Source organism: Talpa occidentalis, unplaced genomic scaffold (genome assembly GCF_014898055.3).
Source record: "Talpa occidentalis isolate TD23 unplaced genomic scaffold, MPIMG_talOcc4v2.1 talOcc4.3, whole genome shotgun sequence".
Lineage (NCBI taxonomy): Eukaryota > Metazoa > Chordata > Mammalia > Eulipotyphla > Talpidae > Talpa > Talpa occidentalis.
Genome location: NW_023603184.1, coordinates 108,793,270 through 108,812,084, shown reverse-complemented (window position 1 = coordinate 108,812,084; position 18,815 = coordinate 108,793,270). Strand labels below are relative to the sequence as shown.

General features: G+C 39.9%; 1 pseudogene; it reads right to left on the bottom strand.

The window, feature by feature from the left end:
- Positions 1 to 15,607: 15,607 nt before the first annotated feature.
- LOC119255162 (M-phase inducer phosphatase 3-like) lies at positions 15,608 to 17,438 on the bottom strand (annotated as a pseudogene).
- Between the last annotated feature and the right edge of the window lie 1,377 nt (positions 17,439 to 18,815).

Below are 18,815 nucleotides of genomic sequence, written 5' to 3'. Positions count from 1 at the left end.
TTACAGCCTTATTTTCTTGGGTGTTATTTTTATTTTTTCATATGTGAGCTAATAATTTTTACTTATGCTCATTTTGGAGGCTGAGTTGTAAGTGTATTTCCACAGAAAGGGTTTGTATTTGAGTCAGTCAGAATCTCGGGTATACTATCAACTGGGACCACTTTTGAATTTTAGTTTAAGTTTGTAGGCCACACAGGTAGTCCAAATTTCAGGTCCCAAAACTGTCACTGAAAGGGAACCGTTAATCAAATGAAATCTTTCCTGTTTCCTGCTAAAAGAGTCATAGGTCTGGTGCAGTAAATAATGCAAAGTAAATGTAAACAACAAGTTTTGCCTCTCTAAAGCCTATATAGATGAGATTACCTAAAGGAAGTTACATTTTAAAAAGTCTAGACAGCTGCCAGGCTGATTGATCTCCCAGGGTATCCTTGAATACCTGTCTTTTGTCACAAACTTTTGTGCTTACTGACCGATGTTATCAATGTAAGACGGTTATGTTATGGAGCAGCCCCGATACATAAAAGAAACCCTTTGTCCCTAGACTGGTGCTCAGACCTTACGGGACTACCCAGGTCTGGGACCTCATGCATGAGTAATGAAGCTTTCCTGACCTCACCATTCCTGAAGTACCGCTTATTCGTCCCTTGCCTGGGTAAAAGGCTAGAATTTATTTCTACAACATCACAAGGGCAAACTTATAAAATTCTCAGGGAAGGTATTTTATCCCCTGGCTACCATCGAGTGTGCTACCTTCGTGATTCCTTCTGTTGCACAAATTTATGCTACAGTCTTATATTAAATATATAGTTCGGATATCCCCGGTGGCGCAAGGGGTTAAGACACAACATACGAAGCAATCCCCAGCTGCTGCAGTGCTAGTTCGATCCTCAGGCTGGCCAGGAAGCAGCCCACATGGTGCAGCAGACCTTTCCTGACTCACCCGCTGCTCCCCTCAGCAGTTTATTTCAGTAGATCTGCCTGTTCTGTTCCCCACTCTGTCTCTGGTGAATCCTCTCACCCCCCACTCCTCTGGCCTGTACCCCAGCTCTTGTATTCATAAATAAATAAATTTTTAAAAATATATAGTTCTTTGGTGGGGGGGGAGGGTGGAGCAGTTTTATGTGGGGTCTGCATTTGGATTCTCTGTCTTCTACAAATCCTAGGATTTTTCTTCTGACCTTTGTGTTTACTATATTGTAAGCTTACTAAGGACAACACTAGGGAGGAAAAAAAGTTTCCTGATTTGTAGAATATGCCAGTTTCTGTATTGTAAATATGGAAATGACTGATTACAAGGTAGTAACATGGCATTGTTGAACCTAAAATCAGAAAGAGATGCATACAATCAATGCCTGGAGCTGGCGGGCAGCAGCCCCCTCACATCACTGCTTACATGGTTGTGAAAAGCAAAGCCCAGTTCACCAGTTGCTCATTTCCACCTCAGAGTGAAAGAGCAATTGCATACCTCCCTGGGTTTCCCCTTTGACTTTGTTTTAGACTTCTGTATAGCTCTACCAACTTGGCGATATGTTTTATTTTATTTTATTTTATTTTATTTTTAATTTTAATTTTTTTTATTTTTATATTCCCCAAACAATTGCAACCCCTTTATTTTGACCCCAATCCCTCCCCCCCCCGCCCCCCTCCCCTCATAAAGTGTCTCTGGTTCATAGTTGTTTGTTGATTATGATTTTCACTTTCTTATAGATATTCATTTTCCTGGTCCCTTATTTAAGTTTTCTAGATTCCTGCTATGAGTGAAACCATCCGATATTTTTCTTTTTCTTTCTGGCTTATTTCGCTGAGCATGATCCCTTCCAGCGCCATCCATGTTGCTGCAAATTGCATGTGTTTATCTTTCTTGAATGCTGAGTAATATTCCATGGTGTATATGCACCACATCTTCTTGATCCAGTCATCTATTTTTGGGCATTTGGGTTGATTCCAAAGCTTAGCTATTGTAAACAGTGCTGCTATAAACATAGGGGTGCAGGTGCTCTTTGGAATTGATGTTTCTGTGTCCTTTGGGTAAATACCTAGGAGTGGAATTGCTGGATCATATGGCAGCTCTATGTTTAGTAGGTCAAGAAATCTCCACACAGCTCTCCATAGTGGTTGGACCAGTTTGCACTCCCACCAGCAGTGCAGGAGAGTTCCTTTTTCTCCACACCCTCGCCAACATTTGTTGTTGCTAGTTTTTAAAAGGAGAGGTTTTATTTGTTTGCTTTTCATTGCCCAGAATTTCACTAAAGGGCTGTAGAGACTACCTAGTTATCCTTACTGCCCTTAAAACAAGTTCTTATCTTTGTTTTCTCCTTCTCTTTTGAAAATATAAAGTTTTTTTTATTTTTTTAGCTGTAAAGATTATACATGTTAATGATAGAAAATCTGAGAAATATACAAAAGAGAAGAATATTATCATCATCCACAAGTTTATAACCAAAAACTAAATACTGATGAAAAGGAACTGCTAAGCAAATAAATCATTCCTGCTAAAGAATCTTAGGCCTGGTGCAGTAAATAATACAATGCAATTGTAAATAACAAGTTTGCTTACTTGATAAACCTTTCCTTAGAGAGCTTTCCATCTAAGTTTTAGCTTATCTAAACAAGGTAACATTTTAACAAGGTTGTACAGCCCGCCAAGCTGATTCATCTCTCAAAGGACATCCCCGAATGTCCATCTTTCCCCCTTTGTCTAGGAGTTTTATAGCAAATAGTTGTGCTTGCTAACCAATGTTATCAATGTAAGACGGTTGTGTATAAAAGAAACATTTTGTCCCTAGACAGGTGCTCAGACCTTACGGGACTACCCATGTATGAGACTTCATGCATGAATCATAAAGCTTCTTCTGACCTCACCGTTCCTGAAGTACCGCTTGTTCTTCCCTTGCCCGGGTAAAAGGCTAGAATTTATTTCTGCAACACTGATAACATCTGGGTGCTTGTCTTTCTCATCTTTATATAGTGTGTGAATGTGATTATCTGTGTTTTTATCTAGTTTCCATCATGCTATACCTACCATTTGAGCATTTTTATTTCCTTATAATATTTAATTATTAGTTATATCATTAAATATTTCTCTACAACCCATTTTTATGACTGCATAGTGTTCTCTCACATGAATGAACCATAATGGTTGATCTATAACAGGGTGGTCCCCAGGAAAGGGGGAGGTTCCAGGTTTCCTGCCCCACCCAAGGGAGGGTGGAGCTGAGCAGAGAGAGAAGAAGCTGCAGAGGAGACTGAGAAGGAAGGAAGCAGTGTGGAGAGCCAGAAAAAGACCTGGAAGAGGCACATGGAGTGGAAAGACGTGAAGAAAAGTGCGCTTGCCTTTTGGTCGTGGACTGGGTGACACAGATGTGGGTGAGAATCCCATGAGGAGGTGACAATGGCGGTTTTTGTCTTGATTTTGATTTTGCTCCTATCCTTTCAGACTTGTCTGGTGGTTTTTGATCCTTTTCTGTGGGTCCCCACTGGAAGATGCTTTAGACTTGGGGCAGGCTTTGGGGCCTTGCTCTGGGCCAATCCTGCTGGGGTGGACTTTTATCCACGAGGGGACGGGTAACTTTGGGTGCTTGATTTAGAAACTATATTCTTTGCCTTTCCTGTATTGTTTCCTAATTGTATTAAAGTTCCTTCCCATTAAGGTCTCATGTTTTGTGTTGATGCGGTGGATGGCAGAAACTATTTAAAGCAGGCAGGTTTAGGGGGCCTGGGGTGCCCCTCTCCCTGTAAAAGATTATTTATATTGCCTCTAAGTCTTTACCAGTATAAGTATTGTTGTAATGAGCATAAAAGTTGTACTCCCGGTCGGTTTCCTGAGACATTGAATTTTTCCCTTAACCATCTTGGAATTGAGACAATGTTCCTCTATAATGTTAGACTATTTTCTTTTTTCTTATTACTGACTTGTTTAGTTGTAGCTCATCCTGCAGCAACTCGCCTTTTCCTACTGTATCTCCAGTTCTTCATCATTAATAATTATTTACCTTTTTGCTTTTTTAGGGAAATGTGTGAACATTTAAGAAGCAGCCTCATAATGGGATTTACTGGTAAATACATTTTTAAAAAAGGCCAAAGGAGAAATTTGTCAAGTCTTTTTTCCATTTCTATCTATACTAAAATCAATTTTTCACCTGGATTTTGATGACTTTATTAATTATTATATGGCCATCTTGTAAACTATGAAAAGTATTGTTTTCCAACAAATCAAGTTATTGCTGGTCCACTGTGGACATCTTTGGCAATGGCATACGGACAGAGAAAGGGGAACTCAATGAATCCAGTATTTGCAATGAAATTGAGTCATCAGTTTATGAGAAATTTCAGTGGAGGTCAGTCTTTGCTCTGCTAGCTAAATACTCTCCATTTGCCCTCATGCTCTGTGACTTGTGTTGACTGTATTTCTTTCGGGTGAATCATCTATCAGGAAAGAACAGAGAAAGAGAAGTGAAGAAATGACTTCAGATTCTCTCACCCTGGGACAGAATAAAATAGCAGAATATGAACTTGAGGTAGGCAGAGTAAATAATGCTACTTAAGAGATTTGTAGTCAGAAAGAGAACATTTAAGATTATTTTTAATAATGTAATATTTAATAATGTAAGATTGTTTTAATAATTTTAATAATAATGTAATAATGTAAGATTATTTTTAATAATGAACTATAGAATATCTCATCTTAAAATTAAGTCATCTCAAAAAGTCAAGTTGTAAAATTAAGTTACTTTACGTCTCCAATAGAAATGGTTGACAGGCCCTCCCTGGTGGCGCAGTGGTTGAGCGCTGGGTTGCGAAGCTGCCCGCAGCCTCTGCAACGCTGGTTTGATTCCCGGCTGCTCCGCAGTCCTCTTCTGCCTCCCACTGCTCCCCTCAGCAGTGTACTTTGGTCCTTCTACCTGCTCTGCCCCCTGCTCTGGCTCTGGTGAATTCTCTCACCACCCGCACTTCTGACTGTACCCAGTGCTTGTATAAATAAATAAATAAATCTTTTTTAAAAAATAAATAAATAAAAAGGAAAGTTTAAAAAAAAAAAGAAAAAGAAATGGTTGACAATCTCATATTAAACGGGGTTATTTATTTGTTTATTTATTTTTAAATCAGAGATGCTGTAACAGGAGGAAGTAACTTCTAACTATCTTATTTTAAAAAAAAAAAGATTTATCCATTCATGCATACAGGAGCTGGGGTACAGGCCAGAGGTGTAGGGGGTGAGAGGATTCACCAGAGACAGAGTGGGGAACAGAACAGGCAGACTGACGAAATACACTGCTGAGGGGAGCAGCGGGTGAGTCAGGAGAGGTCTGCTGCACCATTGTGGGTAGCTCCTTGACCAGGGATGGAACACATGCTGCAGTGGCTGCGGATAGCTTCATAGGCTGCGTCTCAACCCCATGCACCACCAGGGAGGCCCTTAAATGAGGTTATTTAAATGTTAGATTTTAGTTGTAGAAGGATTCAGATATTTTTGACTGAATTAATTTTTTTCTTCTCCAATTGAGTGATAAATCTAGAAGAAATCTTTCATTTATTTATTTATTTATTTATTTATTTATTTATTTATTTATTTATTCATGCATACAAGAACCAGGGTACAGGCCAGATGTGTTGGAGGGTGAGAGGATTCACCAGAGACAGAGCGGGGAACAGAACAGGCAGACTGACCAAAACACACTGCTGAGGGGAACAGTGGGTGAGACAGGAAATGTTTGCTGTGCTGTGTGAGTATCTTGCTGGCGGGCCAGGATTGAACCGATGCTGCAGAGGCTGTGGACAGCTTTACAGCACTGCGCTCAATCGCCTGCGCCACCAGGGAGGCCCTAGAAGAAATCTTTTACTGTCCTCTTCTTTCTGATTCCACAGTATCAAACTATCAGTCATATCACAGTCTCACGTACTCATGTATTCAGATACATAGTAACATTTATATAACTATATAGATATATACATTTCAATTTGATTAATGCAAGTTCACTCCACCCAGAAGCAAAAAAACTTGTTAAAATCATTTACTTTAGTAAGGGCCTAATATAACACTTCAGTAGATGACAAGAACATAAAGTTTTCTTAGATAATTTAGAAAATGGGCATGATGAAGCCTACTTCACAATTTATCTCCAAAATTAAATATGATAATCTATGTAAAGTACTTAGTACACTACTCCCATGTGAATGGTCACATTCAATTCAATTCATCTAGCATCCAATGAGTACTTACTTATGAAGTAATGGTTTGGTAAATTGGAAGAGTATAGGCACATATTTTTTGTATGTATTAATTTATTTTTAATACAAATTGTTTATATTTAAGGTATACAACTTGGTAATCTGATATGCATATACAAAGCAAAATTATTGCTACAAGAAAGCTAATTAAAATATCATCTCTTCCCATAGTTACTCTTCCCATAGTACCTGGAGAACACCTGGAATCTACTCTTAGCGAATTTTCAATATTAAATACAGTATTTTTAACTATAATCACCACACTGTGCATTAGAGAGCGACACTTATTCATTTATATAACTGCAACTTTGTACTTTTTGATCAGCATCTTGCCATTTTCTCCACCTCCCTATCCCTGATATATACTGCTCTATTCTCTGCCTCTATTTATTTGAATTTTTCAAATTCTACATATTAGTAAGATGATGAATTTTTTTTCTTTCCGTATCTTGTTTGTTTCACTTCACATAATGTCTTCCAGAGTTGTTGCAAATGACTCTTTTTAAAGGTTGAATAATATTTCATCATATGTACACATATAATATATGTACACACACATATATATATAATTTCATAACTTCTTTATCCAGTCATCTGATGGGCATTAGTTTGTTTTAATATCTTGAAATGAACATGGGAGTGCAGACATCTCTTTGAAGTATTAATTCCATTTCCTTTGGGTATATGCCCAGAAGAGAGACTGCTGGATCATATGGGCACTTGAAAATTTAGTTGGTTTACTTTTTAAAAACCTTCATAACTTTTCCTAATATCTTTACCCATGTATATTCTCATCAACAGTGTGTAAAGACTCCCTTTTCTCCATATCTTCCCCAACACTTGTTATAGTATTTATATAGTAGTATGGCATAGATCATACATGACCCTACCCTCATTAAATTTAAAATCTAGTGGCGAAACAAATTCCATACACTTTAAACATGTACATAACAATATAAGACAGTATATATTCAAGACATAATATAGATAGGAAAAGCTTTGATTTCAAAAAAAGGAAAGATTTATGTGAGTGAAAGTGGGCAGATCTCTTGAAGGAAATGGCACTTTTAACTATTACTTTTTTTTAAGATTTATTTATTTATGCATACAAGAACTGGGGTACAGGCCAGAGGTGTGGGGGGTGAGAGGATTCACCAGAGACAGGGTGGGGAACAGAACAGGCACAGTGATTGAAATACACTGCTGAGGGGAACAGGGGGCAAGTCAGGAAAGGTCTGCTCTGCCATGTGGGCAGCTCCCTGGCCAGGGATCCACTTGTGCTTCAGTGGCTGTGGGCAGCTTCATAGTGCTGTGTCTTAACCCCTTGTGCCACCAGGGAGGCCCCACTTTTAACTATTACTCTTATAGTAGAGTAGTAAGAGCTCAGGTTTGAATTCTGGTTCTTCCACTTCTGTTTGATCTAGGACAAATTACTTAACCTTCCTATCCCTGTTTCCCCATGTAAAACATGTGAGTACTTAACCCTGGACTGTCTGGTATGTTAAATGCAATGATGCATTAGAGAGGTAAGTGCAGTTTTTGACCCCTGGTGAGGGCTTTCTAAATGTGGTGGTAAAAATGTTGTAAATGAAGACAAGAATAAGAATAAAAATAGAAGCTGTACAAGGATCAATTTTTAATATACCCTATTTTATAATTTATATACTCAATGTGGTTTTTAAAAAAGTAGAGAGGAGCTTAATAACAATTGGAGATTATAGTGATCATTTTATTTGCCTTTTTTGATTGACATTTTTATAAAATACCATGGATTTTTCAGGCTATTTAAATTATTAAATTTAAGTAAATTTCGGAGCTAAAAGACTCATGAATCATTTTTAATTCTTGTGGGTATACAAAATTTTAAAAACTATCTGTTCTGAAATGTTCATTTTAAAATCAATTTATTCATTAATATTTATTAGTATTTTTTATTTTGTTCCATTCCCTTTAGATATAGTTCTACTCTGTATAGTTTTATCTTTTATAAATTTTATAAATTTATATTTATTTGTTTTCATAATAACAAACATACAATTGACTATAAAACATAAAAACCTTCAACAGTGAAGTTAATATACCTACAAGATAAACATTATTGAATTAGAGGCATTTATATCTCTGACATAATCCAGAGACTAACATGTTGAATAATAAAAACCTGCTTTGGTTATATATTAAATTATTGAAAATCCAAATGGTAACGGTTAGTATAAGACTTGATTATTCATTATTTTCCTTTCATTTTTATATTTTTCACTCATTTGACAAAAACATTATTAGCATTTCCATTAAATCTGACTTGTACCAATAAAGAAGTATTTTTTTTATTTTTATTTTATTTTATTTTATATAATTCTTACAACATTTTTCATTTTTGCACAATGTATGCATTTTCATTTTGGTTATATTCCCCATGCAATTGCACCTCCCCTTATTTTGACCCTAATCCTTCCTCTCACTGCCCTCACCCCATAGTGTGTCTCTGGTTTATAATTGCTTGTTGATTTTGATTTTTACTTTGCATTAATTAGTATAAAGAAGTATTTTTTGAAAAATTACTTCATCGTGAGAACTCAGACTGCTTTCTTTTAAAAAAATCAATTGTCTTTTCTTTTAAAATTTGGGTAATATCAGCATTTACTCTTCAATTAAAAAATATCCTACTTTGGAAACTGAGAAGCAATTGATTAATTACAAATTCATAAATTGTACTGGAATAAAGGGAATTCATCCAGAAGATGTCAGTCAATGACTCAAGATTAAGACATGGTATGGATAAATGAAAATGAAGAGAAATGAGACATCCATAGGCAGGGCTTGAGCTGAGGGCTAAAGATGACTCTTCAGGACAATGTACAGTATGAGCAAGACACATGGAGCCTTCTTGGTGAGCAGAGTGAGCACTGGCCCCTGAGTCAGTCATAGCTGGACCTGTAGATATCCCTTTTAGAGGAACTCACAGTGGAGATCTGCCCTTTTGCTGTAGTAGTTGAGATATTCTTAGATAGCCTCATCACTATGTTGACTTTAAGGCTGTGATTGTTCCCTGATCTAGGGTGAGATATTGACACTCCTGGAAGAAAATCTCTAATATCAGGGTGGGCGCGTGGGTATCAGAGAGTCCTTTATGTCCAAGGAGTCTAGGTTCATATGGATTAAGTATTGTTTACTTCAGTTCTTTATTATCCTCTGGGAATCATCTGTCTCTGAAGCAGTCTCTTTTTGGTGATAGTTTTGTCCTTGAGTTTGGCATTGACAATTATTTCTAAAATCCTGGCTCTAAGATATTCCTTGGTAATCCATTAGACACACAAGGAAAACATTACTCTTTCAGGTCACTGGACTATATTTATTGAATTTCTGTTTTAAGGTATTAAATGCTTAATCAGTCAACCTTTATTGAGCACACATTGAGTGTCCAGCACTATATTAGATGCTGTAGGTAGGCAAAAAAGATTTACTAAATGAGGTTCATGCCCAGTCTAATTTTGATAGAGAAAAAATAAATCTAAAGGGAATTTGGCGCAGCGGTTGAGCACTGGGTTGCGAAGCTAGACTGTACCCAGTGCATGTATAAACAAAACAAACAAACAAACCAGCAAACAAATAAATAAAGCATGCCTCTATCAAAAAAAAAAAAAAAAATAAAGGGAATAGAGACCTTGAAATAAAACATAAAAATGGAAAAATTAATATATGTACCGCAGTCTATCATTTACCACTCATGACATACATTTAATGAATATTTATCACATATATATGATATGTAAGACCATCTGCTAGTGCTATGATGTTGTAAATTTTGAATATAGTATAGTCTGCCCTTAGACCACTTGTAATGCAGAAAGAGTTGTGACGAATAGACAGGTAATTATAATGTGATATGCCAAGTAACTGGTACAAATCTAAGACTTGTGTCATGAAGAAAAGCACTGTTAGAATAGATGATATTTGTATTGCACCTTAAAAAATGAAGAAAGGGACTCCCGGGTGGCGCAGGCATTTGATCACAGCGCTGTGAAGCTGTCCGCAGCCTCTGCAGTGCAGGTTTGATCCCCACTGGCCGCGGAGCAACACACATGGCACAGCAGACCTCTCCTGTCTCCCCGCTTACTCCCCTCAGCAGTGTATTTCAGTCAGTCTGCTGGTTCTGTTCCCCACTGTCTCTGGTGAATCCTCTCACACTCCCGCACATCTGGCCTGCAGCCTGGTTCTTGTATAAATAAAATAAAAATAAATCTTTTTTAAAAAATGAAGAAATTGCAGGGGGATAACATATACAAAGGGATTTCCCACAGAAGAAAGACTCAGAAGACAAGAGCATAGCCTATTTTTATTAGTTATCTAATTACATGTAGCAGACTCCCCCCAAAGTTACTTGCTTAAAACTATAATAATCATTTGTTATCTCTCATGGTGTCTATGGGTAAAGATTGTGGGATTGGCTTGGCCAGCCAGTTCTGGCTCAAGGTCACTCTTGATTTTGCTGGGGCTGCGCTCACATGAAGGTTTAAAGTAAATATCAGGACTGGAGTATTTCCTTCCAAGGTGACCAACTGGGAAACTGGAGCTAATGCTGGTCAGGTGTGTCAATTCCTCTTCAAGTAGACTTTTCAGGGGCCATTTTAATGCCCCATAAGTGAGCAAACTGGTGAGCAATCCCAAGAGACCCAGGTGATGCCACATATGACCTAAGATGTCATTTCTGCTGTTTTTATTTCACACAGGTTAGCACTGACTTAACGAGTGGTGGGGCTGTGTTTATAAGAGGATGAAGGTCAGGAGGTGAAGACGATGAAGGCCTTCTTTGAGACTGGATGTAGTACCAGGCAAAATGAAAATGATGAAAAAAAAATAGGTGGTTTTGGAAACATTTTTAGGCTTTTGTTGGGGATTTACTTGTCGATGTTCCCAACAAAAATGTGAGAACCTTGAAGGCAAAAATGGTCTTTTAACTTTATCATTTTCTTCAATGCCTCAAACACTACTTGGTAAATAATAGAGACTTCATACATCATTCTTAAAGAAGTGAATAAATAAATAATTGAATGAATATGATCTGAGTGATAAATTAAAAAATATCAAAACTGTTGGGTAAAGTATTTGACTCAGGAGACTGTGGGAAGCTATATATGTGAGCCAGGGCCTGCATAGAATCTTGAAAAATAAGAATCATAGGTGTTAACCAGTATTAATCAAGCCTTTGCCAGGGAGACATGATTATTTCAGTCACTTAAAAAGTCTACCAATAGTGTAGAAGGAGTCAGTAGATGAAATTGTCTTCAGAACAACCAGAGTTTAGATTACCAAAACAAATCTTTGAATCCCATCTCTGAACACACCTTCAAATGAGCCTCACCTCTCCTGTGGACTCACTGGACTCACTCAGTTGCAGGACTCACTGTGTGTCATTGTCATTCTTCTTGTTTCAGATTGTCATTCTTGTTTCATTAGTAGAAAGGGCAAAGACTTTGGAGCTGTTTGTTGTATTTGTTCTTTGCAATCACAATAGGCCATGGCCAGGCCATCTGTGCTGAAGTCCCAAGTAGACTCTAAATTTTAACAAGAAGCAAAAGAGGACATCATTGTGAGGCAGCAAGACATTCAGAACCTGACACTGGGATCCTAAGCCTGAGTGATATAGGCTGTTAGGACCCTGCAGCACCTACTTAACCATCCCCTTTCATAAAAGGTACAAAAGGCAACCAGCTGTACACCTATGGAATCTTCTGACCTGGAGGATTCTGTCCAGCTGTCAGGATTCCAGATGTGGAGAGTGCATCCTAAAGAACAAAGATGCTCCACTAGAAAAGTCCACTCTCATCATGGCGTGTCCATCTTGCACAGACTCTTTGCTGGTTCTATGTTAAAACAAGCACAAAACAGCCTTAATAAGGTCTGAGTCAGCCTTTGAACTTGGACCAGCCTATGTGGTCTGCCCTCACCCCACCCATGAGCATAAGACTAACTAAATTAAACCCCATTTCTGTACAAACATAACTGTAAAAGTACAGGAAACACAGGCTGTCCCTATGTTCCCATAAGAGAGCTTTTGAGGTTATGTATCATCCATTTTTTTCCCTCATAGTTTATTTGAAGGAAGTGTTACCGTTGTTCTTAATAATTCCTTTAAATAGAAGAGGTGAAATACTTTCCTTCTACACACGAGCTGCTGTTAGGAAGCTGGCAGGGATGGTATCTGTCGGTGAAACGCTGCTTCCCACTCATGCTTCCTCTCATGAGTTGTGCTAAAGAGCTACCATCTCTCACACATGCAGCAAAACTGAGCCGAGCTAAGACCAGAGAGAAGATGGAATGCAGCCATCATGCTGGGAAAAACAGGCTCAGGTAGAGTAAATCTGTATTTTCTTTCATTGCTAGTAAGATTGCTGAAATCTTTTCAATGTCAAGAATTGAAATTACGTTTTGACATTATTGTCATTTTTCAGACCAAGGGATTTTACAAGCAGTACAATCCAAGGAGAGTGCAAGCCCAGGCCTGGGGACAAGGTCAGAAACAGTTCCTTCTGAAACTGAAATGAATAGAATCAGCATCTATTCATATACGCCCTCATCGCGCTCCCACGCACCCTTGCTCAACTTTTCCCTGCAACCCACTCTCTGCTGGAAATAGATCGATAGACTGCTCTGTCAGACTTATGCAAGGCTTCGAGGCTCTCAAACTGCTCTCAGACTGATGTTCCGAGTGGGAGTTCACCCAAGGGGTTAAGAGTTGAGTGAGGTTTCACAGGGTTTCTCTGTACACAAAGAAAATCTGTGGAGTTGAGATATATACAATAAGGCAGATCCAGGCCTGTAACAGTCCTTGAGTTCTCCATTTCCTGAGTTACTGTCAAATGTACTCCCCTACTCCCTGCCCCTACAGGATCCACTTTCTCCCACAGTCAGGACCAGTTTTGTTGGAAAGGAACATCACTTAAATAACAGATCACGCACCATGGTGCTATTGGTCCATCTCTGTCTTTGGTGACCCAACCTAGCAATGACTATGTTCCTGTCACTGACTCCTAGTATCTTGGTCTGGAAAACAAATGAGTCCCTGTCCTAGTCTCCTAGAAGATGCTGCCTGTTCATTGTCAAAGTGGTCTCTTTCATGACTTGCCTGACCTGCCTGAGCTTCCTGAGCTGGCACTACGTATCCCTGTTTCTCAACTCTGGTTTTATTTTCCCACAAGCAATGCACAAGGGTTCCAATTTCTCTACATCATTGCCAGCACTTATTATTTTCTGTGTTTTGAAAATAACCATGCTAGTGGGTGTGAAGTAGTGCCCAAGAAGATTCTAAAAATTGCCAATACTTATGGCTCAGGTCCAGGGACTCTAAGTGATTGGAGGTGAGGCCTTATCAACAATATCTGTTAAAACTTCCCCAGGTGATATTAATGTGCAGCCAGAATTGACCACCTCTAATACATTCTTGGCTTTTACTTCCTGACTCCTGTCCCATATTCCCAGGCTGCTTTCCTGGTCTCACACAAAGAGACAAAAACCTAGAGGGACTTGCCAAGTACATGCAGCAATAACTAGCAAGGTCTGTCTGACTCCAAACTCTGTTCTATCCATTATACCCCAACTGTGTCCTAAAGATTTTCCCCATGCAGTCAGGAGTAATTTAACTCTGGTTCTGGATTGTGGGGTTCATTTGTTTCCTAAGGTTGCCATAACAAATTGTAACAAAAATAAGTGACTTAAGAGGAGAGAAATTTAATCTCTTATGCACCTAGAACCTAAAGTCTGAAGTCAAGGTATTTGCAGCTGTTTCACTCTGGAGTCTTTTTCTCCAAGAAAGTGCCTCCCGAGGGAAGTTTTCACGCCTCTTAGCTTATGGTAATATTTGGCAACTGCAGATACATTTGGCTTATAGATACATCACTCCAATTTCTGCCTCCATGTTCATGTAGCTTTTTCCTTTGGGTCTTTTCTCCTTTTGCCTCTTATAAAGACACTGGCCATTCAGTTAGGGCCTACCTTGAATCCAGGATGATCTCATCTTTTTTTTTTTTTTTAAAGATTTATTTATTTATGCATACAAGAATGGGGGTACAGGCCAGAGGTGTGGGGGGCAAGAGGATTCACCAGAGACAGAGCGGGGAATAGAACAGGCAGATAGACTGAAATACACTGCTGAGGGGAGCAGTGGGCGAGTCAGGAGAGGTCTGCTGTGCGATGTGGGTTGCTCCCTGGTTGGGGATCAAACTTGTGCTGCAGTAGTCGTGAACAGCTTCTTGACCCCTTGTGCCACCAGGGAGGCCCCAGGATGATCTCATCTTGAAATCCTTAACTTTATTATATTCTCAAAGATCCTTTTTCCATAGAACATCACACTCACACATCTGAAGAGTTAAGTTTTGTGCATATTTAAGGGGACCACATGCAAATCATGCAGGGATTTTTCTATCCATCTTCCAGATTGCAGTCAGGTCTGTCATGACTCAAGAATTCAGCACATACCAAAGCTCAACCTATTAGATTCAAGTTTGGACCTGGACTTTCACTGGAATCAGAATGCTTAATTGGCCACATAAATCTTTGTCTCAAGTGAAAGAGGCTACCTGACTTTTTAGTTCAACTGTAATGGGCTCTGGAGCAATGTCCAGTCCCTAAAATAGTTTTGAGACTGACTTGGTGCCAATAAAGTCAGGTCAGGCCCTAACTCAAGAAGCCACTGAAGTGCCCAGAATGGACCACATGCCCTGCTTTCTCTTCCTCTTCAAATAGATCTACCAGCACACTGTCTGTTGAGGCTACTTTAGGATAAAAGTGACTGGGGTGAAAGCTCCAGTCATCGGAGCTGATAGCCATTTAATGCCCCCTGATAGAACTCCAAACTGATCCCACTTTTCACAGTGTCCTTTCTCTTTCTCCCTGCTCAAACTAACATTTAGTGTCCACACTGCCCTCTGATGATTGCAAGTCTTCTTGGAAGGGAAACAACAACAAACACGATTTCTCCTGGAAAAGGCTAGAGTTACCAGCTCTGTGGTGAGATGGTGAGATGACCAGACCGTCCCAGTCTGCAGCTAACTTTACTGTCCTACTTGGATCAAAAAAGGCCCATCCTTCATTGCCAATCTCTCCAGACCCTGTATAATCTGTGGGCAGTTTTGGAGAAAGGAAGTTGCATTTTGTCTCATAAATATCTTATCTGTGTACCAGAATCAAGGCAGACCCACTTTTCCAACTGTGCAGGCATCTGGGATGTTGGGTGTAAAATCCTGAACTGAATTATTTTCAGTTTGGAGCATTTGATAAGGTGTCTAAAGTGAGAGCATTTTATTTCTCAGCTTTGCAGAAAATTGCACACAAGGTTCTCACTCTCATTTTCTTTTAATATTTGGGAATATTTTATTATAGACTATGACTCCTTTATGAGCGAATACGTCTGAGAGCCAAATGCACTCTCCCCACGGATGCAGCCATTTGTAAAACCTTCATAGAATCTACAGGCAGAGGTTTTAAGAAGTGAGAGAGATAATCCATCAACTTTTCCTGCATATTCTCCTGACTGCTGAGAAAATTCAATTTGTTTTCACCTACTGAAACCTACATACAGTTTTATTATATAAATCTAATCTGTGTTTAATGTTAACCTGCAATCAATTACCTCTTATGGTAAAAACCTAGTCCTATATGTTTTTTTTTTTAATTGGAAGTCTTACCTTAGCATATTTATTGATAATCTAATCTGTGGATCTGTATCCTAAGGTTTTTGCAAGACGCATTTATTTTTTTTCTCAGTGTTTATTTTCCCATTTCAAGAAAAGAGAGACAGGGAAATAAAGATGACAAATACAGGAAAAGAAGATCAGCAATTCTCTTATAACCAAAAGACCAAAGAAGAGAAACCCAACTATGCCCTGAAGGAACACAAATCTCTATGCAACCCCAGACTGGAGCCTTATAAAGCCAGCTCCAGGATTTCTTCACCAGCCGGTAGCTCTAGAGAAACCTGGCCAACCCTGAGCCATGGGATTTCAATGGTTTGGTGGCCTGTCATTCTGCAAGTGTCCTTTAACAATCTTGGGTTTGCCACATGGGAGATGACTTCTTTCTGTTCAGAGTTTTTACAGTATCTTTGGCGACAGTAGGCAACCGCAGCTGATCCATTATCAGGGACTTGCATCCTTGACCCATAAGGACATCTTCTGCAGCTGCCACAACCTACCTCAGATTTTCTTCATACTTCAGAAGTTCAGCCTTGTGGTCCTGTGATGCACAGGGCAGTAGCTCTGTGGCTCACATATCTCTGCATATGCTGGAAAGAAGTCTCTGTCATCTCCTTCTACTTGAAGATAAACAATTCTGGGTAATGCAATTACCCAGGATATTGCTTCAGAGCTCTGTCTTCTCTGAGGGCGGCACATTGGAGGGTGCCTATCTGAGGAGAATTCACAGTGGAACATGATCGTTATTCCTTTCTGAGTGTCCACATGTTAGGGAGAAAAGGATGTCCTAAGCTAATTCCATACAGGCTTTGTGGACTCCACCCCCACTCCAGACCAAAGCCATCAGGACATTGGGAAAGACAAATCCCATCACCACCAAAGGGAAGTGGCTGGGACCTGAGGGTGGAGTTAAGCAGCCGGTTTGGTATAAAACCAGACATGTGGGTCTTGGGGGGTTGTTTTGGCTTCATGGCTGTTGGCTCGCGGCTAGCTCTGAGAGTGCCATTGGGTTTCCAGGTCAGTGGAACAGGTAGGACACATTTAAGACTTTATTTCCCTATTTTCTCCCTGAGTTGTACATTTCCTCATTTGCCCTTCCCTTGTAAATAAACCTTTTATTAACCTTTTGTGTGTGCCTGCAATGGAGTATTAATAAGTCCCTTTTAAGCACGCGGGTGAGGACCCACAGCCAGGCAACCCGTTTTATATCAGGGCTGCCCTGTAACACACAGGGGCCAGTGGGCTTCTTCAAGAAGTTATACAGTTCTTCCCACTGTACAACTTTAAGGCTCCCTGGACATGCCCTCCCAGATACTCGTGTGGATAGTGTTAGAAAATTACTATCAGTGAGAAATCAGTGATAGAAAACTTTCAGACTTTGAAACTCCTCTGATCATAGGCAGCAACCATTTCTGTGTTGACAGACTTCAGATTTTGGTGTTTCCTTGTTATGGTCAGCAAAGCACATACGCTGCGGAAATCCCCAATCAGAAGCCCCTGGTTAGAATCTTCCTCCAGCATTGGAATAATATTTTTTTAAAAGATTTATTTATTTATGCATACAACAGCTGGGGTACAGGTCAGAGGTGCAGGGGGGTGATAGGATTCACCAGAGACAGAGTGGGGAACAGAACAGGCAGATTGACCGAAATACACTGCAGAGGGGAGCAGCGGGGTGAGTCAGTACAGGTCTGCTGCACAATGTGGGCTGCTCCCTGGCTGGCCGGGAATTGAATTCATGCTGCAGTGGCTGCGGATAGCTTCATAGGCTGCATCTTAATGTCACAGAGAGACTGTCGTGTTTAGACCTGAGTCCTTTTTGAACTCTTTGTGACTAGGCCAATATTTATTTTTTACTTTATCTTGTATTGAGTTGACCTTGAATTTTACCACCTGCTTTAGCCTTGTCCTGTTTAAAAATCCTGGCATCGAAGGGGAGTGATACAGACAGCTCTGTTCAGAGATGCCTTGGCCTATTCTTGATCTTCCTGGGAAAACCAGTTCCTCTGAAATCTCTGCTTGATCTGCTCCTAATTCTGCATTTTTATCCAATTTCAGAATTGTAATAGACTGCTCAAATATTTCATTTTTCTTTCCACAAATTTCCATTGTCTAGCAGAGAAAAGGGAAACATATAAAGCCTCCCAAATTTTTTATGGCCCTTCAGGTTCCTGGGTGCCTACCTCCCCAAGGGCTTCAAAGTGTGGTTTGCATATTAGTTATTTGCAAATAAGCTACATATTGTATCTCTCTTCCTGTGGTCAAAATCTAAAGCAATCCTGCAGGGCTCTGCACTGACCTGCATTTATAAAGTGCTGGTGATTATTCATCCCAGCAAACGATACTCCCTGAGGTACTGAAGACTCCAAGTGACCAACTCCATCAAAGTCTGCAGAAGTTGTAAGCTGAGTGGTTGACATCTTGCCAACAGAATGATTTAAAAGGTCAAGGCAGTATTTTGAGGGTCCCCCAGACAAACTGTAACAGGGTGGTCCCAGGAAAGGGGGAGGTTCCAGGTATCCTGCCCCAACCAAAAGGAGGGTGGAGCTGAGGAGAAAAAGAAGAAGCTGCAGAGGAGGCTGAGGAAGGAAGGAAGCAGGATGGGGAGCCAGAAGGAGACCTGGAGAGGCACATGGAGTGGAGAGACATGTGAAGAAACTGTGGTTGCCTTTTGGTCGTGGACTGGGTGACACAGATGTGGGTGAGAGACCCGTGGGGAGGTGACAATGGCGATTTTGATTTTGCTCTTTTCCTTCCAGACTTGCCTGGTGGTTTCTGATCCTTTTCTGCGGGTCCCCACTGGAAGATGCTTTAGACTTGGGGCAGGCTTTGGGGCCTTGCTCTAGGCCAATCCTGCTTGGGTAGACTTTTACCCATGAGGGGACGGGTAACTTTGGG